Source organism: Danio rerio, chromosome 24 (genome assembly GCF_049306965.1).
Source record: "Danio rerio strain Tuebingen ecotype United States chromosome 24, GRCz12tu, whole genome shotgun sequence".
Lineage (NCBI taxonomy): Eukaryota > Metazoa > Chordata > Actinopteri > Cypriniformes > Danionidae > Danio > Danio rerio.
Genome location: NC_133199.1, coordinates 16,911,632 through 16,920,115, shown reverse-complemented (window position 1 = coordinate 16,920,115; position 8,484 = coordinate 16,911,632). Strand labels below are relative to the sequence as shown.

At 34.8% G+C, this 8,484-nt stretch overlaps 1 long non-coding RNA gene across 1 annotated transcript; it reads right to left on the bottom strand.

Moving 5' to 3' along the window:
- Positions 1 to 2,918: 2,918 nt before the first annotated feature.
- Positions 2,919 to 4,895, bottom strand: LOC141380701 (uncharacterized). Its single transcript, XR_012399380.1, has 5 exons — positions 4,807 to 4,895; positions 4,337 to 4,375; positions 4,194 to 4,233; positions 3,830 to 3,960; positions 2,919 to 3,713 (listed from the first exon to the last, which is right to left on the bottom strand). It is a non-coding gene; the product is annotated as an uncharacterized lncRNA (long non-coding RNA).
- Positions 4,896 to 8,484: the final 3,589 nt, after the last annotated feature.

Genomic DNA, 8,484 nt, shown 5'->3' with positions numbered 1-8,484 from the left:
GTGGGTGTTTAAATGTCATAGATGGAGTCTGTTCATTATTTACATATCATTTAAATAAAGGACTATATAAGTATTGAAGTCCAGCAGGAATGGAAAAGCATCTCAAAATTGATTTATTGTATGTTTCATGATAAAAATTTGGTTTTATGGAAATTGGCTTGTGTTATGGCACCTTGCTGCAATTTTAGTTTCCCTAAACGGAATAATAAAGTTGAGTCTGATATAAATACAATGAAAAAATAGTTCAAAGATGATTCCTTGAATTTACTACATTTTTTTAAAGTAGCTGTAATTTAAAGAAACAAATTAGGTTGAACATTACTAAATTTAATTTGTTTGCTTAAATTCAACAACATTTAATTTTGTTAAACAACAACAACAATTTTGCAGACATTTTTTTTTTTTTTGTGTATATAGAGGCATTGTTGTTGCCATAGATTGTTCACACCCCCCAAAAATACAAATGTATTCATTCATTCATTTTCTTGTCAGCTTAGTCCTTTTATTAATCCGGGGTCGCCACAGTGGAATGAACCACCAACTTATCTAGCAAGTTTTTACGCAGCGGATGCCCTTCCAGCCGCAGCCCATCTCTGGGAAACATCCACACACACACTTATACACTATGGACAATTTAGCCCACCCAATTCACCTGTAACGCATGTCTTTGGACTGTGGGGGAAACCAGAAAACCCAGAGGAAACCCACACGAAGGCAGGGAGAACATGCAAACTCCACACAGAAACGCCAAGTGAGCCGAGGTTCGAACCAGCGACCTTCTTGCTGTGAGGCGACAGCACTACCTACTGTGCAACTGCCTCGCCCAATATAAATGTATTCACCGTTAAATCATTACAAACCAAACAAATTCAATGACTAATGGTTTCCAACATACTTACAGTTATCTTCTTTTGTGTTCAGAAGGAAGACATTTTTTTAAAGGGTTAGTTCACCCAGAATGAAATGTCTGTCATTAAGAACTCACCCTTATGTCTTTCCAAACCCCTTTGATCTACGTTCATCTTCGGAACTTAAATTTATGCTTAGTTCAGACTGAATGATTTTCAAAGTAGCTGTGTCACAGATGTTTTCACACTGCAAGATTATCTGGGGTAGCGTTTTGTTGTTGCTTTGTTTAGATTGCAAGATGGCGACAGGGGGTTTCACACTGCATGAATTTACAATAGGATGAATCGCCAACAACTGTCCAAACTACGTCTCACAACCAAACATATGCAAGAAGTGACATGGAAACAACGTGAAGTCAAGTCATATATTCTCTCAGATCGCATCTTTGTTGGTTCATACTGTGTGATTGTTACTCGCGTAAATGAGCACCCATTTACTTGTGATTTCAGGAATTTGTTGGCGATTTAAAGCCTGTTGGTGCATTGATTTCATCTACATCATCTTATGCCGAGTTCAGTTGCATGATTTTAGCCCCATGATTTTAGGGATAAGATGTTTTAGATGAAATCAATGGGCTCTATCCTCCTCCACTGACAGCAATGTTCCTGAGATTTTCAAATTCCAGAAAAGGAACCATAAACATTATCAAAACATATTCCTAGTGACTTCAGGGGTTCAATTGTTACTTGAAAAGTATTCAATTGTAAATTTTTGTGCACCAAAAAAGTCCTTTTTAAGTGTAAATTCTCGACAGTACAGTCAGTCTCCACCTAATTGATGTCAATTGTAATACATTAAATTAACAATCGTCATACACCTTCACATTCATCAGAATGTATCAAAATTTATCACAACACATTCTAAATGACTTCAGTGGTTCAATTGTTACCTTCATGAGTATTCAATAGTAATTTTCTGCACCAAAAAAGTCATCTGCAAGTGTAAATTCTCATCAGTACAATCAGTCTCCACCTGATTGATGTCAGTACATTGAATTAACTAGTGTCATACACCTTCACATTCATCTGTACCAATTTAATTTTCTTTCTTAGTGAACAGTATGAATGACCATCTCACAATTTCAAAATGATTGGCATCTCGTGGCATTTGCAAATCCTGAGTAGAACTCCACAGTTCACCAGAGTACAGTTTCCAGACTTGTTTATGAAGCTTTCGAGCAGCTCCAGTTTGTATCTCATTTCAAATTTCAAAGCCGTTGCAGTGTTAGCAGAATATTAAATATGGATCGTATGAATGGTTTGAATCCTTAATTAATTTATATATTTATGATAAACACAATACAGATGTTCCTGACCCAACAGCAGCGGGCACGACACGGGTGATTCACGGAGAAGAGAAAAACATTTGAATAACCTTGACATTTCACTTCACTTAAATGCCAGCTGATTTTCTCAGCTGACTGTGGAAAGGAAAACAACAAGCGATATTTTGCATGAAAGATTGATTTCAAGTTCCAGCATTATACAGACTACGGCATAATTTTATTACTCCATGTCTTCCTGTCGGAAAAGCATCTGCGGGCGGTGTGGAATTCTAAAACCAATTGCATTAATCACACTTGTAAAAAAAGCTAAACTCACAGGATAAAAATAAATAAATCATGACCCTACAAGTTGCTGAAAGAACAATACAAGAAACAACATTTCATATACAAAACCCCCACAAACTAGCTGGGATTGTTGAGATGTGATTGAATATGACAGTCTAACTGAAAAAAGTAGGATTATGTGTGTGTGTGTGTTTGTGTGTGCATGTGTGTGTGTGTGGTTGTATTAATAGGTCTGAGTCTTGAGTAGTAGCAGGAGCAGGTGCTTTTGGCTGATTGAGTCATCTCTCACCCTGTGTTTCCCTGCAAGACCTTGTCCTTTACTCAGTAGTCCTACGGCTCTAGCCCTATAGGCACACACACAAACACACATGCGCGCACACACAAAAACTCTTGCACAACTAACAGTCAGGACTTCATCTCATTCCACATGGCTTTTTAACTTTTTATTAAAGGGATAGTTCACCCCAAGCAAAAATGAAAACTGTCATTATTTACTCACCCTCATGTCAATCTAATCTTGTAATGATATGTTTTTATTGGCCTGTGTAAAACCAAAGGGAATTTCTTTCACACGTTTCTTCTCCATGGAATACACTGTAAAAATTAATTGTTCACTCAGCTTAACTTAGTTAAGTCATCTTGTTGCATTGACTCAGTTCAATTGTATTGACTTAATTATTTAAGTTTTCTCAATTTAAAATGTTAAGTTAACAGAGTTAAATAATTGACCCAACTACTTATTTCAAGTGAACTGGACTTACAAAGTTTAGTTTTAATAGATTAACTTACATTATCAAGTTAGCAAAACTTGCCAAGTTTAGTTTAAATACGTCAACCTGCATTTTCAAGTTTACTGAACTTTATCTAGCAATTTACTCAATTACAAACAGAACAGACAACAAAATATATTACAAGATCTTTACTCCCAATTTAGCAATTACACATTATGTACTTCCAATATAATTGTCTTTACAAAGTATTTTTGCATATTAAGTATTTGTTTCTAAGTAAAAGTAAAAAAAAAAAAAGTAAAACTGTAAAATGCACAACTAACACAGGCTTTTTTTTTTGGTGTGGGGGGATTAATGACCCCGGAACATGGAAGATTCTAAAAACTAATCAAACATCTTTATTTTCATGTATTTTTAATGAGATTACTCTTGCACTGCAGATATTTGCTGCAATGTTCATCAACAGTTTCTGAATTCTTCTTCTTTTTTCTTCAGAATCTGTGCTGTATAAAAAAATGCCAAACATTAAAAATTATTTACTTTTTTTCTTTACGTTACAAAATCTAAAACACTACAGCTGAAAGACATACACACAACATGTTCACCAAATCTTATTTACCTACAAATCATTACTTGCATGATGACATTGCTTGAACTTATGGTGTCTTATGACAATTTGTTGATTGGTTGATTAACGTGCACCTCCACTTAATCTATCAAAAACAGATGTTCTGTGATAATTCTGTGATTCTGTGAAGAAAATAAAAAATAAAGCCAAAACATATTTAATAAATAGTGTACACAATCAAGATCAGAGTAGTCTCTAAATATAAATTTACTGAAATCTTTCAAAATTATTTGTCTACTGTTGCTTAAATATTTGTTTACTGTATGCATATGACAGAATATATATGGCCTTTTTTTCTCTTAAACATTAGTCTACTGTAACCATAAAAAAGAGAGTCGTTTAAAAAAAATCTCACCTGGTGTAAGTCAGTCTGGCCTCTGGGAGTGTGCTGCAACCTTTAGAATAAGAAAATCACATTTGGTTAAAATACTGTAAATATTAGGTCTTAAATATTTGACTATTGTACATTTATGAATAGAAATACTGGTAATAGCTCACCTTTAATAAGCCAGACCATTTTTTTTTGCTGGGAACAACCTTTAAAATGGGAAAAGTATATTTAAAATAATTACTTTTATTATTTTTTCCCAAAATGTTTTCTACTTTATATAAAAAGGAGATCCACTAAAATCTATATAAAATACCTGTAGTGATTAGTCAGGTAATTAGAAAAAAACTTTTCTATATATATATATATATATATATATATATATATATATATATATATATATATATATATATATATATATATATATATATATATATATATATATATACATAATTGAAATATTGCAAATTCAAACCTAAAACAAACTTAACTAAGCTTTATAAATGTAGCCAAACTCCACATGTATTAACAAAAGTCTGATCTGCTTTAGAAACATTTATTCTGGGAACAATACGGTGACAATCAGTTCATTAATGTCATTTTACAAGTTAAAACACAAAATTGAAGAAGCATTACTTACCAAATTTGATAATTAAACAATTTAAAAATCTGATAAAAAATATCCCATGTGTCTAACTTCTTCTGATGTTAACTGTCAGTTGGCAAACTGACTTAATGGTGCATATTGCGCCACCTGCTGGATTATATGTATGGGGTGCAACTTAAAGATTCTGGTTCAGCATATGTTTTTAAGTTGATTCGACAAACACTATTACAGACTAGTTGAGACAGAGAAAACTTACCAGGTTAAGTTGAATTACCAATGCTGTTGTTTCAACGTACAAAATCATGTTGCAAAAAACCTAAACTGCAGAATTACTTTTTTACAGTGTAGTATTCAATGAAAAGCCAACGCAGTGGCGCAGTTGGTAGTGCTGCCGCCTCACAGCAAGAAGGTTGCTGGGTCACTGGTTCGAGCCTTGGCTGGGTCAGTTGGCATTTCTGTGTGGAGTTTGCATGTTCTCCCTGCGTTTGTGGGGGTTTCCTCTGGGTGCTCCGGTTTCCCCCACAGTCCAAAGACGTGCGGTGCAGGTGAATTAGGTAGGCTAAATTGTCCATAGTGAATGAGTGTGTGTGAATGTTTCCCAGAGATGGGTTGAGCATTCGCTGCATAAAAACCTGCTGGATAAGTTTGCGGTTCATTCTGCTGTGGCGACCCTGGATTAATAAAGGGACTAAGCTGAAAAGAAAATAAATGAATGAATGAATGTATTCAATGAAAATAGCTATAGCCATGACTTTTTATGTATGCAACAGGTTAAAAAAACTTCACTGTTTGGTGCTGTTGACTTAAAATTTACATTAGATCCCAGTGACAATCAAAACAATTCATGCATATAAAGGAAATGAAATTAATTATGAAGTTATGTGTAATAAATGAAATGTCACATGGAAAAAAAAAAATAACACACAAAAGGGCACATACTGTGAATAGGCATGTAAAGCCCAGACAGCACCTGATATCAGTCCTGCTCCTTGTCATTGTAAATTATTATTAGCTGCTTCAGCCCCAACTAGGCATGGGACGAGCATCGGCTGGGTCAGTCGGTGTTCTGTGTAGAGTTTGCATGTTCTTACTGCGTTCGCGTGGGTTTCCTCCGGCTGCTCTGGTTCATCTTAGACGATAAGAGATGATAGATGAGATCTAGATTTGAAGACTCTGCTGAAGTATTAGAAAAGAAAATTATTCTTTTTTTTCATAGAAGAGGGTTCTTGAAGTGGTCATTAACAAAAAGACATTGTATAGAAATTATTAACACATTATAGTTTAGTTCAGTTATTTTTTTGTCTGTCATTGCATGGCCTTTACACATAACTTCCATTCATTCATTCAATTTCCTTCGGCTTAGTCTTTATTTCAAAGGTCACCATTTCGGAATAACTGTCAACTATTCCAGCATATGTTTTATGCAGCGGATGCCCTTTTAGCCACAACCCAGTCCGGGGAAACCCCCATACACAACCATTCACACACACACACACACACACACACACACACACACACACACACTCACCTACTTATGCGATATGAACAATTTAGCTTACCCAATTCACCTATAGCTTATGTCTTTAGACTGTGGAAACCGAAGCACTCGGTAGAAACGCATACATGCCAACATGAGGAGAACAGGCAGACTCCACACAGAAATGTCAACTGGTCCAGCCGAGACTTGAACCAGCAACCTTCTTGCTGTGAGGTGACAGTGCTATCCATTGAGCCACCGTGTCACCCCACACACAATAATATTTTTTATAGTTTTGATTTATTTGTATGTTTGGATCATTTGGGTTTTTATCGAAATCTTTGAGTTTCATTCTTAAAGAGCAAACAGGAACACCAAAAAAGATCATTCAAATATAATGCATCTATATTTATTATTAAGATAGATTTCTAGAAAGAATTGCATTCATAATATGTTGTCCTAACATCTCTATGAATCCTAAAATTGTAGTTATTCATCCTGCATATTGAAAATGACAATAATGTTTCCATTAAACATATTTTTTTTTTTTTTTTTTATGAACAGAGATTTTCCATTTAATCTTTTAAATGCACCTGAGCTCCATAACATGCTAAGCGCAGACAATGGGGGTGACTGACAGGGAGTTTCATTCAGGCAGAAGGGCTTTCCCTTGCTCTGCTGCTCCCCTAGGTGTGAACAAAGGACAGAACTAGAGCAAATCCCCATGTGGCACAGGCTGATCTTTCTCAATGAGTTTAATTATTACTCTGTGTCTCTGGAGAAAAACGATAAAAGGTGATGTTATTTGACATGTTTTTGTTCATTCAAATCTCTGTTATCATAAAAAAGAGAAAGTCATGATGAAACACTGCATTACAATGCCTAAAGTGTCAAAGATTGCAATTTTAACACTTTTAATCACTGGTGTGTATTTATGCCTTTTTGTTTGGATGCATGAAACTGCTTAGTAGTAATCAGAACAGCAGAAAATGTTGCTACTTTACAAACATCACTTATTTGAATGGTATTTAAACTATTTGAGCTATTTGATTAATTCTCTAGCGCAGTGGTCACCAAACTTGTTCCTGGAGGGCCGGTGTCCTGCAGATTTTAGCTCCAACCCTAATCCAACACACCTGAACAAGCTAATCAAGGTCTTACTAGGTATACTTGAAACATCCAGGCAGGTGTTTTGAAGCAAGTTGGAGCTAAAACCTGCTGGGACACTGGCCCTCCAGGACCGAGATTGGTGACCCCTGCTCTAGCGTAATATCTAAAGTGATGACAAAACAGGGGATTTTGCTCACATTTTAAGATTATAAGGCTGAATGGCATGAAAGTATTCAGTATTTCTCTGTTACACCCAGGATATCACAATAATTAACCCCAAAAAACCACGGCAAAGCAAACACTACCAGATTATATTGTACAAATACAGCATGACAACATACAAAAGAGAAAGATCAACTTAGAGTGTCACTTACCTGTTTTATGATTTGATCAGCTGTACTTTTAATTTATGCTGAGTTTATTATGTGGTCTCTGTTGCCATCTTATGGCGGACCATCAACTCTCTGCTCTGCTTAATAACAAGCTAATGGCTTCCGACATGCTGAATCTGTGAAATGATAAATATATTTAAAATAAGCACACTATCCTTATAAATAAACTACATATTTGCAATCTAAACAACTACATTCTTGCCTAAAAAAGCCTCAAAAGTACATTATGCTGTCCAACAGCTGCAAAATTTGTCAAACTGTAGTGAGTTTATTGGTCTGCTGTCACTCTATGTGGGCGGAGTAATGCACAAGGGTAAAGAGGTTGTAGGAGTGCTGTTAATGTAGAATATTGCACAGCTATCAGCCAATCATATCCAAAAATCAGACAGAATTGTTGTATACTGTATATATATATATATATATATATATATATATATATATATATATATATATATATATATATATATATATATATATATATATATACACACAGTTGAATTCAGAATTATTAGCCCCCTGAATTATTAGACCGCTTGTTTATTTTTCCCCAATTTCTGTTCTTACAGAGAGCGGATTTTTTCAACACAATTGTAAACATAATAGTTTTCTAAACGTGATTCTAATAACTGATAATAATAATAACTGATAACTAATAATTTTATCTTTGTCATGATGACAGTAAATAACATTTTACTAGATATTTTTCAAGACACTTCTATACAGCACAAAGTG